The sequence below is a fragment of the Lytechinus variegatus genome, chromosome 10 (genome assembly GCF_018143015.1).
Source record: "Lytechinus variegatus isolate NC3 chromosome 10, Lvar_3.0, whole genome shotgun sequence".
Taxonomy (NCBI): Eukaryota; Metazoa; Echinodermata; class Echinoidea; order Temnopleuroida; family Toxopneustidae; genus Lytechinus; species Lytechinus variegatus.
In genome coordinates this window covers 29022330-29041953 of record NC_054749.1, presented here as the reverse complement: position 1 = coordinate 29041953, position 19624 = coordinate 29022330, and the positions used below count along the sequence as shown (strand labels likewise).

The following is a 19624-nucleotide window of genomic DNA, read 5'->3' as shown; positions in this document are numbered from 1 at the left end:
TCATCTTTTTGTTGTTTTTCTTCCTCCATTTTTGTCGGAGATCAAAACAAATTATCACCAATTATCATCATCATCGTTTTGTTCTTCCCCGATTATGTCGGAGATCAAAACAAATCATAATCTTCTTCTCCACCTGCCTTTCCGCTAATATCGGAGATAAAAACAAATCATAATTTTCTTCCCCTTTATCTTCTTTTCCTTCCACCGCTTTTGTCTGAGATCAAAACAAATCACCAGAGGGTGATTCCATACGTGTCGTACGGGACATTTAGAGAACATTTGACAGTTTTTGACAAGAAAAAACAAAAAATATTCCAGTAACTATAGGTGGTCATCAACTACTACCAGAGTGTAAGAAAAACCAAGACTTAACATGACTTGAATTCACATCCTGTATAATACAGATTAGAAACTGAACTCAAATTGACACTCAATTACCCAAGAACAAACACATTTACAAAAGAAAGCAAAATAAACATTCATGAATAAATAAAGCAAATTATAATTTTCGAGAACATTGTGGCGTACGGGACATTCAAAATGTGTCGTACGGGACATCTCTAAATTGAAGCCAAACTTTCTTACTTTATGTCACTTTGACTTCTTCAATCACATTATTTGGCTGATGATAATGATAATCCCATCAAACTAAGACATTCATTAGGTTAGAAACCGCTATTAGGTGAATATTTCTGTCAATATATCATAAACAAAATAATGTGTCGTACGGGACAATTGTGTGTCGTACAGGACACTTGTGTGTCGTACGGGACACTTGTGTGTCGTACGGGACACTTGTGTGTTGTACAGGCACTGCGTGTTGTACTGGGCAGCCTGAATAAATAAACATGAACTTTTTATCAATCAGAAGGAGCATTTCCCCTAAATTCTTGCTTATTTATGAATAATCTTTTAATAAGCAGTCATTCAGGACAATACAATTAAGTAACCTCAATATATACAATTGGGAGCAATATGTTATAATTTTTTTTCATGATGGGAAATGTACAAGTGTTCACAGCATTTTTACGAGCTGAAAAACTTCAGGTTTTGTGTGAAGTTATATTTTAGGGAACTAATTGATGATTTCCAAACACTATTTAAACAATAAATGAATGAAACTTTGTGTAAATTATGGGGCTAAAATTATCATGATGATATGATTTTTTTTTATTTAAAATGTATATCTACATGATATATGTCACAACTGTCACTTTTTTCCCTTTTTTGGTCACAATTTTTTTATCTAAGGAAATGCGGTTCTACTTTTTCAAACCCATCTGCATTTCATGAAACCATATGGTTTGTCTTATTTTCAAGATTTTTTTTACAACTTGAAAAACGTAAGGAGTTTCAATATTCAATATTTCAATATTCAATAAGGGAAGTCCAAATAGATGATCATGATGATTGATATGATTTTTTTTACATCTTATAATAATTCCACATTAGCATGCAAGAGGAAGTCATCTTCCAGGCTAGGTTGAAATATAAAAGTTTTCTTTTCATGCTCAATGAAAAGAAATTAACCTGCTCTGATCAGTGAAAATCACCAGTTTAGCTGAAGGGATTCACAAAAGAATAAGCCTACATGAAATCAATTAAAATGTTTAGAATCACCTATTTCATGTTCTATGGAGATAAACAAAGTACTTTTTCAGTTCACTTTATGTTAAATCAATTAAATGAATTTAAATATGCCTACTATTTATGGTTTCTGAATCCAAATCCTGCAATTAGATGCATTATTATATTGTGTGTCGTACGGGACATGTCCCGTACGACACAGCGTGTGTCGTACGGGACATTTTTTAATAGGACAATAATTGAAAAATGAAGGGCAGTAATTAGATCCTTATGGGATAAATCGATCACCCATGGTCAAACAAAGAGAAACTCATTTTATGAAATTGCATCATCAAAAATAAAATTGTAGGAAAAACTTTTGCATTGTCATGTGTCGTACGGGACATTGCCAAAAATAGGTTCGGAAAAAATCAGGGCTGCCCCTATTATGGATCATGAAAATGTTGTAGATATTATTTGGAACCATCAATGATATATTATTCTATTGACCTGCAATATTTTCAATCTTCTCTTGCTTTGCAAATAATTGTTTCAGGTGGAATTTGTACTTGACTATTCAATGAGCAAAATTATTGAAAATTTAAAATTCCATTGTTCTCCCCCAAAAAACTATATCTGTCTTCACTTTTGGTTAAAACTCATAATTTTCATAAAATTTAGGTATCATAGTAAAATATTACACTACTTATGACTTATTGAAAGCATGTTGAAATTTATGATATTTTTGAAGTTCTAGTGTGGAATCGCCCCAGAGCATTTTGATGGCAAACATGTCGCCATGTGTTTTTTTTGTCTTGTTATGTTTTGGTTTTTCCGATCCGATTTTTTCCCCACTGGTCAAAAATCAGAGTTCGGAAAAATGTAGAAAAAGGGGGAAAATCGGATCGGATCGGGAATTGGAATAAAAATCGGTTACAGCATTAATAACAAGGTCATATAAATAAATAAGTATAACGAGTTTTCACTGGTTTTATGGAGGACCTAACATACACAATATCATGACTATGAATGTAAAAAGATACCATTGAACTGATGTTATTAACAAATTTATTACAATTCTTGAACCAGGTGATATTCCTGCACCCCCACTCGAGTTGCCAAAGTACTTGCCCTCTGATCAAGTCACAACTTATCAAGATGACCAGCCGACAACATCAGTATTAGGTTAGAATCTTGTGCTTTTTTTTATTATGAGGGGTCACGATATTTATTTTTAACATTTTTAGACCCCTTACACATTGCAGAACAAATCGTATTACATGTATATCCTTAAACAAAAATGCAACAAATTATATCTGAGATATCACAATTAAAAGCGGTTTAACAAAAGTTTGTAATTTTGCATTTAAATATTATGATAGAATGTTCATTGCATTTTTTCAAGGAATATAAATTATTGTATACTTTCAACATATTTCAGGTACTGCGCCCCCACTTGAGTTGCTAAAGAGCTTGCCCTCTGATCCAGATGATCAGCCGACAACATCAGTATTAGGTTAGAATCTTGTGCTTTTTTGGAATAGATACAGTGTGCTATCGCGCTTCACAATTTCACCACAAACCGTCCGCTCTGTTACGATGCCCACTGTAGCATTAATAATTCACTTCAAGAAAATATAAAGATACGGGATGAAACTTTGTAATCTGAACTATTGAACGAAGACGCCGGTAAATAATTTGCTCTCCTTGTAGCTGCACTTATTGCTGGTTGTAGAAAACCTTTTTTTAAATGCGTTTTCTGCCAAACTAACCTTCGCATCGAAGTGCGCAGAGGAGAGAGTTCGTGGTGCGTGCAATGAATTTATATCTGAGATATCACAATTAAAAGCGGTTTAACAAAGTTTGTAATTTTGCATTTAAATATCATGATGGAATGTTCATTGCATTTTTTCAAAGAATATAAATTATTGTATACTTTCAACATATTTCAGGTACTGCGCCCCCAACTCAAGTTGCCAAAGACCTTGCCCTCTGATCCAATCAGAACTGATCCAGATGACCAGCCGACAACATCTGTATTAGGTTAGAATCTTCCCTACACCCAAAAAAAGTGCTGATAGTACTTAAAATCATCATATTTTGTTTAATTTCTAACAAGGGAACTTTCCGTCATATAATGAAGTGAAGTTGTATGGTTCATTTTTTATGTTTCACTTTTGCTATGTGGAAAAGTGTTTAATAGTGATTTGAATAAGTACACTGTATAGTAATATACAGATATTGAATAATGGGGTGTGTAATATAAACATTCTTTGGACCGCCGGATTTGTATTTTCCCGAGGGGTTATATTTTCCCGAAGCGCGCAGCGCTGAGGGAAAATATGATTACGAGGGAAAATATTAATCCTTTAGGTGGTCCAAAGAATGTTTTTTTTACACATCCCATCAGTCAATATCTGTTATATTAGATAGCTTCTAATGATGAAAATAAAATAAAGTTAGGCCTAACGATGCGTGCAGCATGTTTATGAAATTCACAGTGATTGAACTGGTATAGATCTAACGTTAGATCTTGATCTATAGATATCTAAGTAACGTTAGTCTAACGCAGTGAATGACCCTTTTCTATTCAAATCAACTTTGTTTAGGCCTAGCCCTAGATCTAAATCCAAGTTCGAGCCCAGACCAGGTCCAGGACCCAAGGCAGGCCGATAATGCATGGTAAATCTAATCCACAAGAGGGCGCCATACACGTCGAAAAATATATTCACGGACCGGTTGGTCAATATATTCATCGAAGGTGGACCGGCTGGGAAAATACATTGATTTTGATCATATCACGTGACGCGCTATGGACCAATTGCGCTTGGCTATCTGTCTTGGCTATCTAATATTACAATATATTAATTATGCATAGAATATACTGTTGCATGATCATTATAGCTAATTCCGATTTAAATTGTAGGTATATTGGACATCAGCCCCAAGAAAATAGCACAATACATTGTTTGATTTGAAAAAGAATAATTCTTTAATTGTCATGATAATCATAAGCAAAAATTTCCTGCTCATTAAGTAACATCTTGAACAATAATTGTACATGTACCATTAATTTTTCCTTGTTATAGGATCGAACCCACATGACTTTTCAGAAAAATCCCTGACAATGACCACTGCAGCCAAGCAGAGTATGGACCTTTCATCTGATGACTTCGAGCCTCAATATATGGGAACAGCAGCAGTTGCTGAGCGGCTTCATACTGAAGAAGATATGCAAGATAAAGATGAAGAGGATTCAGACCAAATGCCTGAAGGTAAATAAAGATTGAATCATTCATCGATATACCGGTAATCATGAATACATCGATGCCGCACACTAGTCACCGGCACACAAGAGATTTTATGGAAAAGAACAAAAAAGCAATATAAAAATAAAGAAAATGAAACGATACACCATTTCTTTATTTGACTACCCAAATCAAAGAGAGTTGAAATGAAGTGTGTGTATGGGGTGTGTACCAAAGGAAGAAAAATATGAAGTAGGAGATAGCCTACAGAGATAGAGAGGGGAAAGAGAGAGAGGGGGGAGACTGAAAAACGGGTATATATATAATTATTGATATTATTATTATCACTATCATTATTGTTATTATCATTATTATTATTATTATTATTATTATTATTATAATCATTATCATTATCATTATCATTATCATTATCATTATTATTATTATAATTATAATTATAATTATAATTATAATTATAATTATAATTATTATTATTATTCACGGCTAACAAAACAACAAGAACAAGTGAATTGCGATTTGTCGTGGCTTTAATGAAAATAGAGATGAATGTGCATCTTTACCAATTCTGCTTTTTGTGTACAGTGTATGAATATCATCACATATACATATACCGATAATGTCTGTAACCAACCGATACCCTTGTTTAATAAGCTCCTCGGAGAGGGGTTAAACCCCCGGCTAGAAGGCCCCCCTCGTAAGTTCTTCAATGTTTAAAATTCATGGCTGTTTTCCCACTGGTTCCCTGCTAGCCGGACCGGAATCCCAGCACAGCTATTAATTATGAGCTATCGGTGGATTACAGATGACATAAATATAGCATATAGAGATATATGAATGCCCATGACTATAGACCAGCCTGCCCGCCTTTAAGATCAGGTCAGGCTAAGATTAAACTTTAAGCATGACACAATTATTTCAGTTTAACAGCGTTCTCAAACATTTGTATGTACAAATAGGTCCCCCTCACCTAGGTAACGAGTGGGGACCTGCAACTTACATAATAACATAACATAATTGATTAAAATCCACATGCCTGCCCTGGCATGGAAAGGAAAAAAGGAGGTACTTTAATAATGCGCCTCTTACTGAAATCATGCCCCCAGAACTTCAACTGCTTGTTTTTCAACAACACACAAGGCGTCAACACTCCTCCCAAAAACGAGTAAGGGCGAAAACCCGCCTGCCCACTGGCCAAAATAGGACAGGAGGATAAAATTCCCTTACGGCCCACTTATGCACGACGATCGTTGTTAGGATTGGTGTGCGACCAGGTCAAACACCCTCGAATTTGGATTCGTGTTACGCTCTTCTATCAGCCTAGGCTCTGCCTAGATTCTGAAATTAACCATGAAAAGTATACCATCACCCTCCAACTACTTCATACACCATTCATTATAGAGTATCATATAGATTCAACAAATACAACTTCCCTGGAAAATATAAATGCAAAAGTACTTGTACCCCCCCCCCCCCCCCCTAATCACACTTTGCCAAGATCAACTACTGCTGGTATTCAAGCCAACTATAGGTATCCAATTTTCATCCCACTGAAAATATTGAGCCCCTTAAAGGAACTTTAATAAAGGAAATTGAATTCAGAAAGAAATTTGTTTCACCAAACGAAATTCACTAATATGGCCATACTCTGGCAAAGGGAAGCAAGGTACGAAAGTATCACTCGTTGTAAATGACCAATGCGTGTTCGTCATTAACATATACATCAATGCAATTAAACTAAATAATATTTTCTTCAATATCTTTCCCCAAAACGATCATTTCTTCACAATTTCTGCCTGAACGGGCAGCACACAACAGATATTTAAAAACCATAACTCAAATCTGACTGATGCGTGAGCTGCTTCCTATACCAAAGGTGGGCAGTATTAATAATAAATACACCATGACAAAATTACCATACAAATTCACATAAGTATACCAACATACTACGCCTAAAGACCTGAACATTCGGCTGAACTTGAAGAAGCCTAAAAATTGGGACAATACTTCCGTCTAATTCCTAAGGAGTCCGATGCAGACCCGAGAAATAACTTTATCTGAAATGAAGCCTATGCAATCTTATCAAACATTTCTTCATATATAATGCTCATGGTAGAGGAAAATAAAACATACATAGAAATTATGAATTCATAAACATTTCTTCTCAAATGACCTGAGAAAATTATAATTTCAATCCCCAGATTTTTTCTATAACCATCCATAACTTGGATTTTTATGACAACTCACATGAACGTTTGAGGCATAACCTGCTTCATAGTAATTTCGAATTGACTTCTTCCTTGCAAACAAAAACTAAATAAACAAAATAACATTAAGAATGCACAAGGACAATAAATACACAACCATATCCATAATATGCAAGAATCCCCCCACGATATATATGTCAACATCCCCCTTAATTATAACTAGAGGATGGTAATGGGGAGGAGGTGGGAATTTTGTAAGCACGCTTTACACATGCACCGTCATCTCTCTTCATTGAAAGCCAAAACGAAAATGAAGCATTCCCCGCACTTTTATCCGCGCATAGCTCAACCGCGGCAAATGTCTGGCATTGTGCCCAAATTCTTTGGCGCGGGCGCCAAAAAGCGCTGCCCCGCCCTTTACGGGTCGGGTCACGAGCCCTTTCTCGGGCAACCACGCCCCCTTTCAAAATCAAAACAAACTAAAATGTGTATTTTGCTAGCCCGCTAATAAATCATTTTAAATCGTCAAGCCGTCTTTAAAATCCATTATTCACGGCTAACAAAACAACAAGAACAAGTGAATTGCGATTTGTCGTGGCTTTAATGAAAATAGAGATGAATGTGCATCTTTACCAATTCTGCTTTTTGTGTACAGTGTATGAATATCATCACATATACATATACCGATAATGTCTGTAACCAACCGATACCCTTGTTTAATAAGCTCCTCGGAGAGGGGTTAAACCCCCGGCTAGAAGGCCCCCCTCGTAAGTTCTTCAATGTTTAAAATTCATGGCTGTTTTCCCACTGGTTCCCTGCTAGCCGGACCGGAATCCCAGCACAGCTATTAATTATGAGCTATCGGTGGATTACAGATGACATAAATATAGCATATAGAGATATATGAATGCCCATGACTATAGACCAGCCTGCCCGCCTTTAAGATCAGGTCAGGCTAAGATTAAACTTTAAGCATGACACAATTATTTCAGTTTAACAGCGTTCTCAAACATTTGTATGTACAAATAGGTCCCCCTCACCTAGGTAACGAGTGGGGACCTGCAACTTACATAATAACATAACATAATTGATTAAAATCCACATGCCTGCCCTGGCATGACCAGAAATACCCAATTATTCTTGGAAAATACGTGTTTCAGGTGGCCTAATTGCCAAATTACCGCCACACGAGAATATATAATTTATTTATATATGATCGACCGCCAACAAACACGTCAAAATTTTACTCGTATCTACCAAGATATTCAATAAATCTTAGCAACCATTACAGGATCATTCTACTAGTATTCACCAACGTTATCATCCTTAGTGCTTTTACCAGGGGGGGGGGGGGGTACCAGGGAACATTGCTCATTCCTCCATTACAATGTATATCTAGGTTATCCATAACTGACCCCAACATGATTTAATGCATGCATACATTGAACGTAAATGCATGAGCAGCTAAATAACAACAAATGATACATTATGAAAGCATAGACACACTGGTGAAACCGGCTCCAGACCAGCCAAAACCCTTATTCATACTATCGGATCGGACGGTCTGGAGTCGGTCACGCCGGAGCGACTAAGGTAAAATGTATAAATACATACTCAACGAAGATATGAAAGACCAACTTTTAACTCACTGATAAATCTGTCCAACCCTTCATCGGCCAGATGTAGGCCATCAGTTCTGTACAGCGAAATGTCATTATGGGATATTGATGGATGCGGTATGGCTTTACCATGAAATCTTGCAGCTAAAGCCTTGGCGTACCTATTGGCCGCCCTTCTCTTTAAGTCCAATTTACCTTGATCTCCTGTACAGCCAGCGGGGTACCAAACCCTCTCCAAAATGTCCGACCACACTATTTGAAATTTGTCCTTATTGGCGTCAAAAAGTCTATACGTCAAACTAGCCAGCTTCTTCTTGGACAGTGCCTCAATGTCATTCGTTCCTACATGCAATACTACTACTGAAGGCTTTGGTTCACTCCGACCCATCTTATCTAACCAATCGCTTACCCCTTCAATTCGTAGCCCCCTTTTCCCCAACCAGCGGACCGACGTTCCAAGTCCAAGGTCAGCCTCGCCGGTGTTCTTCGCCCTGCGATGTGCCCAAAACACTATCGAGTCCCCTATGACCACACCACAGGTCCTGTAATAGAAAACAAGAAAAGAGGGCTGGGCAGAATTTTGAAGTATGAAAATTTCCCCCTGAAAGGTCTGCTACCCTTCACCACCCCTTCATCACGGGGTTTTCCCCTCCAAGATACAATGTATGTAATCACATTTTTGACCCCTCCCCTTAATCCTGAAAGCATTGATATTAAACACGTCATTATACCGTTGTAACATTCTCTCTAAAAAGCAGAATGCTCGTAATTGTGTGATATCATTAAACCCGCACTTACTCATTCAATATTAAGCCCAGAGTTATTTTGATGATACATGTATATTGATATCAACATGTACAGGGGGGGGGGGGGGGGGGTCGTTATGATCAATCTGATGTTCCAAACACCTTCCAATCAATATAGTACTATCCCTTTCTTCCTTTTGTATAATGTAATAATGTATAATGTATAAACACATTCCAACCAATATATAATAATGTATAATGTATAATGTCTGAGCACATTCCAATCAATTTATAATAATGTATAATGTATAATGTAAAATGTATAAGGTATAATGTATAACGTAAAATGTATAAGGTATAATGTATAATGTATAACGTATAAACACATTCCCATCAATATAGTACCATCTCTTTCTTCATTTTGTATAAAGAATGTAATAAAGTATAATGTATAATGTATAATATATGATGCATAATGTATAATGTATAATGTATACTGTAACAAGGGCTCCTTTGTAAACAAGCCTCTTGGCACTGAACATACCACCCTGCTTCTGAATAGGGCTGAATAAAATAAAACAATACCATGTAAGCAGATATATTGAGAATTATACACCCAAATATCCAACAACCCATCGGCCACGGCTTTGATTAAAGCACATGTCCTCGTGTAAAGTAAACGCGTTGTGACATTATTGGAAGATAACTTACACCTGATTTTGGTCAAAATGTCAAATAACCTAAAATCATCATTTCATATATATTTTCGTTCTTTTTTTTTTTTTTTTTTTTTATTTTTTTTACTTAACCATGTCGAGTCTTATATATCTCCGATGTGCACTCGAAACCCAACGCCCCATGCGTTGGATTTCCTCATCCGAGCAACGGCCATGGCAGCGGTCGTAGCCGCCCCAATACGAAAGGAATGCGATGAAAACATTGCCGCCGGCATATCCCCGTATGTCAAACATCGTTTTATCATGTTTCCAAATTCACGCCTAGTTAGCGGGAGAGCACCATATGAACAAAAGAAGGCTCCACCATTCTTTGGGCGGATTTCTAAATAACGAATAACCGCCATCACAGGGCAGCTAACTGTCCCCAACTCTGGTATCGAAATGGTGCACCCATTTCCCCGCTGGTCAGTCTTTGACTTCCTTAGGAATAATTCCACCCTGCGATGCGGTGCATCGCCAGTGACCCTAACATCTGTGTGCTGCAGAATAGACTCACATCTATGCCTGGACTCTACTGTCAACTCACTAACTCTCAACAAACCATAAAATGCCACTGAAAAAGCAGCAGAGTACATCAAAACATCGTAATGACTACCACAAACATGCCTCAAGTAGGCGAGCATTCTATTTAACACAGACAATGTGATTGGATGCCTAGCATCTCTTCTCAAAGTACTTCGCCTACACCCTTCAATTAACCTTGTAATCACAAAACTCTTGGTCACATCCTTTAGCCCAGATGAACTCATATAAAATGCCAACCCAGATATGTATGTTTGAATAGTAGACCCTGCATATCCCATAAAGGATAAATAAGAAATGAACTGCGCCACCCATTCTACATTAGGGGGTAGCTGGGGGTCGTATCCGTACACTTTACAAAATCTCACGTATGCCCCCAAGGCAATAGAGTAAGTTGTGTGTGTTCGAGCTGCCCTAGAAGCCATCAGCAGTCGACTTCTCTCGATAGCCAGCTCTTCCAAAGACGGACTGGAACCTCCACGCCCTCCCGGGCGGCCCCCGGTGCTAACGCATGGAACCTCGGCATCTGAAATCGAGATAGTGCATCAGCTATACCATTATCACATCCATGTACATGCCTAGCCCTCAACACTATATTATTGCTTAAACATATAATCACCACCTTCCTCACCAAAACCATAATATCAGGGCATAGCGCCGACTGCTTGTTAAGTACTGCCACCACGGCCTGATTATCACAATTAAACAATATATTCTTGTCCTTTAGCTCCATGCCCCAAATCTCCAAGCCTACCCAAATAGGGAATAGCTCTAAAAAAGCTATAGACCTCCTACCGGCCTGGAAATCAGCAGGCCACCTGGATTGAGCCCACCTGCCTCCAAAGAAAATTCCAAAACCAATGCCAGCCGCCGCATCAGTGAAAAACTGAATTTCCTCGCTTCCAAACCAGCCTGGAGCCCGGAAGAAAACTTGACCATTAAAATGTGCCAGGAACTCCAACCAAACCCGCAAGTCAGCCTTAGCCCCTCTCGTCAACCTAACCATGTGAAAAGGACGCTTAACGCTCTTAGTTAAGTCAATGAGCCGTCTCATGAATGCTCGCCCTGGAGCAATTGCCTTACATACAAAGTTTAGACTACCTACAATCGACTGAATGTCTCTTAGGGAAATTTTTTGTTTCTGTACCGCCCAATTTAATTTCCCTACTAATTTCTCAATTTTGTCCTCCGGTACCCGAACCTGCTGAGAAACGCTATCTATTACCAGCCCAAGATATGACAACTGTGTGGTCGGGCCTTCCGTTTTTTCTCGCGCTATGGGCACCCCAAATCGTTCGCAAATTGCTTCAAAACAATGCATTGCCCGCCTGCAATCCTCCGAGGCAGGGCCGCCTGCAAAAAAGAAATCATCCAAATAATGGACAATATTTTGCGACTTCGCAACTTTTCTCGCGCAAAACTCTAAAAAAGTACTAAAACATTCAAAAGTGGAACAAGAAACTGCGCAGCCCATCGGCAAACAACGATCAAAATAGTAACGACCATCTATATACATCCCAAGCAACTCAAAATCTTTTGGGTGAACAGGCAAGAGCCTGAAAGCTGACTTAATGTCAGTCTTTCCCATAAGGGCACCCCGCCCCAATTGCGTCACAATATCTACCGCCGAATCAAAGGACGAATATGTTACTGTACACTGCCCCTCCGGTATGCCATCATTAACTGAATTTCCCCTGGGTGCCGATAAATGTTGAATCATACGGAACTCCCCTGGGGCCTTTTTGGGCACCAACCCCACTGGTGAACACCTCATATTCTCGAAGGGAGGAACAACAAAAGGCCCAACTATCCTACCTAAGTCTATTTCATCCCTCAATTTCTTTTTCAACGTATCCATGTGTTCGAATGCTGATTTCAGGTTTTTAACAACCAATGGGACCCTGTCCCCTTCAAAATGTAATGAAAAACCAAACTTAAAACCATTATACAAGCACTGAGCATGCTCCTGATTAGGATAAGTAGCTAACATGGGCACCAAACGTGCTAACTTAATAGGGGTCGGAGCAATAGACGACACCGCACTAGCCGTAGACCTATTTACTGCCAGCGGGACTGGAACCGGCCCGCCCTTGGCTACACTGCTTAGCCCCATGACCTGTCGCCTGGCAGCGGGAACACTTGTGCTCATAGATGCAAGCTTTGCCTCGCATGCACTTGCCTCTATTAAAGGCAAAGCACACGCCTCGGCTGGGTGTGCCATTGGCTCCGGGTCCCTTTCCTCCGAAGGGAAAAGATTTTCTCGCGCCGTACTCCCCTCTGTAGAACTGATGGCGAGGGGCATGGGGTAAATTGTGGCGCTGCCGCGGACCATTAGAGGCCACCAGCATCAACCACAACTCGGCGTCGACGCTCGCCCAGGATCGCCCGGGTAAACGCGCCTGCTTGCTCCTAAACTGAGTGTCATAGTCACGCCAGCCATAACCTGCAAACGCACGGGCTGCATGCCTTATCAAATCCATATATTTCATGAGCTCCCTGCTCCTTTCAATGTGCTTCTCAGCGTAAATTGAGGCAAATACTAGAAACACCGAAGTCCACTGCTCTACCGACATGATTTTCTTAGCCTTTGATTGAGGTTGAAGTTGCAAACCAAGACCAGATCCCGATTGACACAAACTCAAAGTGGTGTCACCTACACTCAAGGCCCCAAACTCATCACGTGCATTATTATGCTTAAGGAGCACTCCCAAATCTATATATTCACTTGCCCAAATTTTTTCCTTCAGTGAGATAGCCACTTCCACACCTAGTGGGTCGCATGCGCTAATAAATGGTTCCGGTGCCCCCAACACGGCAGAAAGCCTAGGCGCCTGGGGCTCAGATCTCTCAACACCGACCTCCACTAGATCTAGGCCTAGATCTTCGGCTACCCCTGCCGACCGCGCCGGCACTGAAACTGCTGGCTGAGCCTGCCCCGAGCTACCGGTATCCGACTCCTGTGCTACTATCTCATGCCAAGCAATAGATCTGCCCACGGGCGCCTGGCCTTCCCGCCCCACTAGATCTAGATCTAGCTCTGCCATTTTATCACCAACTTTAGACCTAGGCCTACCACTTTTTTCATCAACATCGACAACTTGAGACTGAGAGGGATTTAACTCACCGCTCCTTCCTGGCCCGTTGTTGCCGCCTCCCAGCCCCAGATCCACACTTGCGGGGGTTGACGTCGCCCGTGGACCTCTCGGCCGACCCGGCCTCCTCTTCGGTGTGTCATCTCCCTTCCTCGCACCTGCGGTCGTTATTTTCTTGGCCTTAACCTTTGGCATGATCAACTCGCGAAACTAGAGTTAGACTCGAAGCTCCGTCACTCAGCCCAAGTCCAATGAATCCTGGATGCAATCACCTCCAAAGTTCAATCAAGCGAACCGCCAAGAAAAAATTCAATCCTGAAGTTGCAAACTGAATCTTTTAGGTCCACAAATCGGCACAGCTAACTTAGTCTTAGTTCTACGGCAACAATTCCTGAGGCTGAAGTCTGAAGACAGTAAAAAACTGAAATCAGCGTCTGTATAATCCAATAAAAGTATGAATCCTTTGTGTAGATATCCGGTATAGGTAGCTAGACAAATGTCGAAATATCTGCCACCTAGGCCTAGTTGCCAGTGCCGAAAGAAAATTTTCAAAAAATTTTGTAAGCACGCTTTACACATGCACCGTCATCTCTCTTCATTGAAAGCCAAAACGAAAATGAAGCATTCCCCGCACTTTTATCCGCGCATAGCTCAACCGCGGCAAATGTCTGGCATTGTGCCCAAATTCTTTGGCGCGGGCGCCAAAAAGCGCTGCCCCGCCCTTTACGGGTCGGGTCACGAGCCCTTTCTCGGGCAACCACGCCCCCTTTCAAAATCAAAACAAACTAAAATGTGTATTTTGCTAGCCCGCTAATAAATCATTTTAAATCGTCAAGCCGTCTTTAAAATCCATTATTATTATTATTATCATTATTATTATTATTATTATTATTATTATTATTATATTATTATTATTATTATTATTATTATTATTATTATTATTATTATTATTATTATTATTATTATTACTACTACTATTATATTATTATAATTACTATTACGAATTCCTAAATGTGGCTCAAACTCTCATAATTTTATTTCATCTTTTCATATAATTTCTCTGCAGATGTCGAAGTTCCCGCTAACCAAGACATTGCCAATGTTGCTGATGGAACAATCAAGAGCCTTACAGATGAAATGAAGTCTCAATTTATAGAGAACCGGAAGCCTCACGAAGCATTCGTTTTCCCTACAAGAAAATTCAAAGACGGTCGTAAGAATGAATCCATTCATCGTGCTCGGCATGAATGGTTTGACAAGTTCCCATTTATAGCATATTCCAAGTCCACTAATGGAATATTTTGCTTGTGCTGTGTTATGTTTCCATGCAAAGCTGATTGAGGAAGACGATTTTCCAAGTTCATAGAGGAACCCTTTTCGAATTGGAGGAAAGCCCGAGAATAAATTGCGTCTCATTCAAAAACCACCTACCATAGAGATTCTCAGCAGTGCATGACATCATTCATGTTAACTCACGTAAATCCAAAGTTTCGTATAGATTCCCAAATAAGTACGGAACGACAGGTACATATTTCCAAAAACAGGGAAGTACTGAGATCAATTCTTGGCACGACTGAATACTTAGGTCGCCAAGGTCAAGCTCTAAGAGGACTTGCGATGACGGAACCATCGATGAAGATGCTGTCACGAAAGGAAACTTTGTTGCCCTTTTACAGCTTCTTGCAAAGAAAGATGACATTCTGAAGGCACATCAAATTACATGCAACAATAATTCTACATACACCTCCAAAACGAGTCAGAATGATTTTCTTGAATGCATTTGTGACGAGATTCAATCAGCAATCATTCAGGAAGTCAGAGATCAGTCGCATGGACCATACTTTGCTGTCGTGGCAGATGAGGTTAACGACAGTGCCAATTGGGAACAACTCGGTATTGTACTCCGCTACACCAAGGATTTCAGGGCAATTGAGCGACTTGTATCCTATGCCCAGCTTGTAGAAATTACTGGGGATGCGATTTCCGACAAGTTTATTTCCAGGTTGAGCAAATTAGGATTAAATGTCTCTATGACTTATGTGCAGAGCTCAAACCTATGATGGTGCCAGAAACATGACAGGTAAAACAAACGGAGCAGCAGCCAACTTCAAGAAGAAAACCGGGAACGATAAAGCTGAGTACTTTCATTGTGCCTCACATGATCTCAACCTAACTTTTACCAAAGCTTCAAAAGTACAACAGGTTCACAACACTGCATTTCTGCTCCAACTAGGGAAGTTTTTCTTCTACTCCCCGAAGCGACAACGGTTCTTAGAAGGGATAATCAAGCGCAACGTAGACCGGAAGGATTACGAACTGATGAGAAAGAAGGTGAAACCTCTGTGCGAAACAAGATGGGTTGAACGGCATAAGGCATACGATGACCTTGATAGCCTTTATCCGCACATATTGATGTGCCTACAGTACATCAGTGAGCGAAGAGAAGGCAATTGGACCCGAACTCACACTTGGAGGCAACCGGACTTCTGAAGCAACTGCAAGAGTCACAGTTCCTTGTCACCTTCCAAGTTTGTTGTAGGATTCTTGGATACACACATCCCATTGCCAGGAAGCTTCAAGGAACAAACATGGTGGTGGTAGTGATTATATACCTGATTGCTAAGAAAGCATGAATGCTTGTAAGCAAGCAACCAGAGGACCGACGGCTTAAGGTCCTCTCCGAAGGACCTGGTACTGAGGATTAATGTCTCACCAAAGGGCACTAGTGCACCAAGTGGGAACGAACCCGGGTCACCGGAATACGAATCCCCGCTCTACCGACTGAGCTATCGCGCCTCCTACGAAGGTAGTGAAAGCGTATGAGATGATTAAAGAAGTCAAATCAAGGCTACAAGAAGAGCATTCCAATGCGGAAATCGAACTTGGGAAGATCTTCAGAAAAACCCAGGAAATGTCTCCAGAGGAGATTAAGAAACCTCGTGTATGCGGACGACAGACTCTGCGAGGCAACATTGATTCTGATACACCCAAAGTTTACTGGCGAAAGACAGTTCATTGATTGCATGATCAGTCAGTTGGAATGCTGATTCCAAGGTATTAACCACATGTGTGTCAAGGCGTTGCTTCTTCTTCCTGAATACACTCGAAGCTAACCGATGAAGAAGAGGTTTTGATTTTCACTCATTTCTGTGACAAGATGCCAGTCCCCTTTGCCTTTTCCCATGAAGTACTCACCTGGAAGTCCTACTTGCATAACAGCAATGACATTCCAAGTGGGATCAGTGCAACACTACAAAGATTGGATGAGCTAGACCATGGGAAGATGTTTCCGAACATCACCCATATCCTCCATATATTACTTACTATTCAAACTACTAGTGCATCTGTGAAACGTGCCCACTCTGCGCTGAAGTACATCAAGAACAAATTCCGAAGTCAGATGTCCGAACGGCGACTAAACGCCCTCATAATGCTGTATGTGCACCGGGATATCCATCTCGACTACGATACTGTCATTGATTGCAAGGAAAAACCCAAGGAAGATGATCTTTATGAATCCGATCAGGGACAGTTAGTGACTGTAACAGTTGTCCTATTAAGTTTTGCAGTGATGCGGTGTCATTCCTGCTTGACTGCCCTAAAACTTGTAACTGCTTAACTGAGAAACCCTCACATTCAGTGATCTTCGAGTCACTGAATTAAGATATTTAATTTATCATCATCATTATTACTACTATCATCCTGTTATTATTATTATTATTACTAGGCAAAAGAAGTTGAGACATGGAGTAGGTGTACGCAAAAAAAGGATGATGATACCCCCATTTAAAGGTCAAGTCCACCTCAGAAAAATGTTGATTTAAATCAATAGAAAATCGGATGTAAAATAAGAAAGTTATGACATTTCAAAGTTTCGCTTATTTTCAACAAAATAGTTATATGAACGAGCCAGTTACGTCCAAATGAGAGAGTCGATGACGTCACTCACTCACTATTTCTTTTGTTTTTTATTGTTTGAATTATACAATATTTCAATATTTACGAATTTGATGATTAGGACCTCATTGCCTGAAGCACAAAATGTTAAAATAATGGAATTCCACGTGTTCAGGGAGGAATGAAACTTCATTTCACATGACAATGAAGTGAAAATAAAAATATTTCATATTTCATATATAAGATGAAAATAATCAAATTTTTGTGGCGTAAACATTTAAACGTTAAACAAAGGTATTGACAAACTGTATTTATACATTGAAAATTATATTTACCGGTAGTGGTTTAAGGTCTAACGAATATACATCTGGTTGCATATTATACACTCCCGGTATTAGCAAAGTTTTGGACTAAAATATCAAATCATCTTCATAATCTTAGTAGGGGAGACAAGGGTTAGTTGGAACATGGGGTAAGTTGAAACATCGTAATTTTCTTTAACGCCTGTAAAATAAATTTATGCAATACTGCCCTCAATTTATTGCAATAATAATTCAACACTGTTGTATTATCAATAGCAATAAATTGAGGTGCGATACTATGGAAGGAAAATATATCAGAGTCAGGGTTCAAGGTTAGCAACCAAATATACCCAGAAAAAATAAACCACTAGAATTTGTCAGAATGTGTCGAAATTCTGCAAATAAGTCAATCTTGTGACTTTTGGAAAAAAATATTGATCAATTTCAGCAACGTCCCTGCTGAAAGAGCAATGCTTTCAATTGTTACGGTGCATTGAAAACAAGTTAATAACGTTTAATACAAGTTATTCAATTGATGAAAAGTTAGGAATAATATTCTCTGAATGCAACTGAAAAACATTTTTTAATTTTGTAAGCAACCATAGGCAACGGCTTTATAATACTACGGAAGGACTTGATTTAGAATCGCACCATTTGCTTATCGAGTATCGCCGCTCCTCTTTAAAGGACAAGTCCACCCCAACAAAAACTTGATTTGAATACAATTACAAAGATTTCATATAATGAAATACAAAAAAAAACGAAAAGTTCTCTCCTTCTACCCCTGTCTCGATCGGCCATTTTTGTTATGAATCGTAACAAAATGGCCGATCGAGACTGGGGTAGGAGAGAACTTTTCGTTTTTTTGAGGTTCCAGTTTGGGCCCAGATGTCAGGAAACTGCCACTCGTTAGACCTAAGCTCCTGGGCGGCGGACCGCTACGCGGTCCGACGCTCCCTGTGCTGTGTTAGCAATACATGTGAGTGGCTGGTGCGAAACTGCATGAGCGCCCAAACTTTTGCCCACAACACCAAAAACCATTGATGGGACCAAACCGCGCAGCCTTACCGGTATTCTAGGCCTAACGTAAACGATGAAAACAGTGGAAGGGAAAGTCTTGTCTGACTTTGTTGACCACATGTATGAGGATCTCATATTGCAGCATGGTAAGACATATAATTTTTACACAAATAAACATAAATAAGTAGAAATATTTACCCTATTTGGCTTTGCCAATTGCTGTGTTTTGCTGCGGTACCGGTACCATCTCCTTAATTCAATTCGTCCCCCCGATATCCTTCCCCTTTTAATTCGGATCGTGCGCAATCAATTATTCGCTAGCTGCAGCAAAGCTAAGTTTTTAAAATTTCATTTCAGGAATCATGAGGGGATGACAAGTGAAAAAAAAATTGTGAGGCAAGTTTGGGATATATGATGCATATTTCAGAATGAAAAATGTGTAAATTGCCAGGCACCCCCCCCCCCAGACAGCTGGCAGCCGTCTGTTTCGAGCAGTTTTTTAACCTTTTTTTTTTAATTTCTCCTCGTACACATCTGTATTTGGTGAGTGAAGCCAACGGAGTTCAGCTGAACAACCATAACAGAGACCGAAGCTTTTGGTCTACCCCCCCCCCAAAAAAAAATGCATATTTTTTAACTTAAGAATATCC

The 19624-nt window shown here is 39.6% G+C and overlaps 1 protein-coding gene across 1 annotated transcript in view; it reads right to left on the bottom strand.

Moving 5' to 3' along the window:
* Positions 1 to 19199, bottom strand: part of LOC121422330 (evolutionarily conserved signaling intermediate in Toll pathway, mitochondrial-like) — a 28503-nt gene extending 9304 nt beyond the window's left edge. Inside the window, 2 exon segments of the mRNA XM_041617297.1 lie at positions 18018 to 18019; positions 19173 to 19199. The gene's annotated coding sequence lies outside the window, so the exon portion shown is untranslated.
* Between the last annotated feature and the right edge of the window lie 425 nt (positions 19200 to 19624).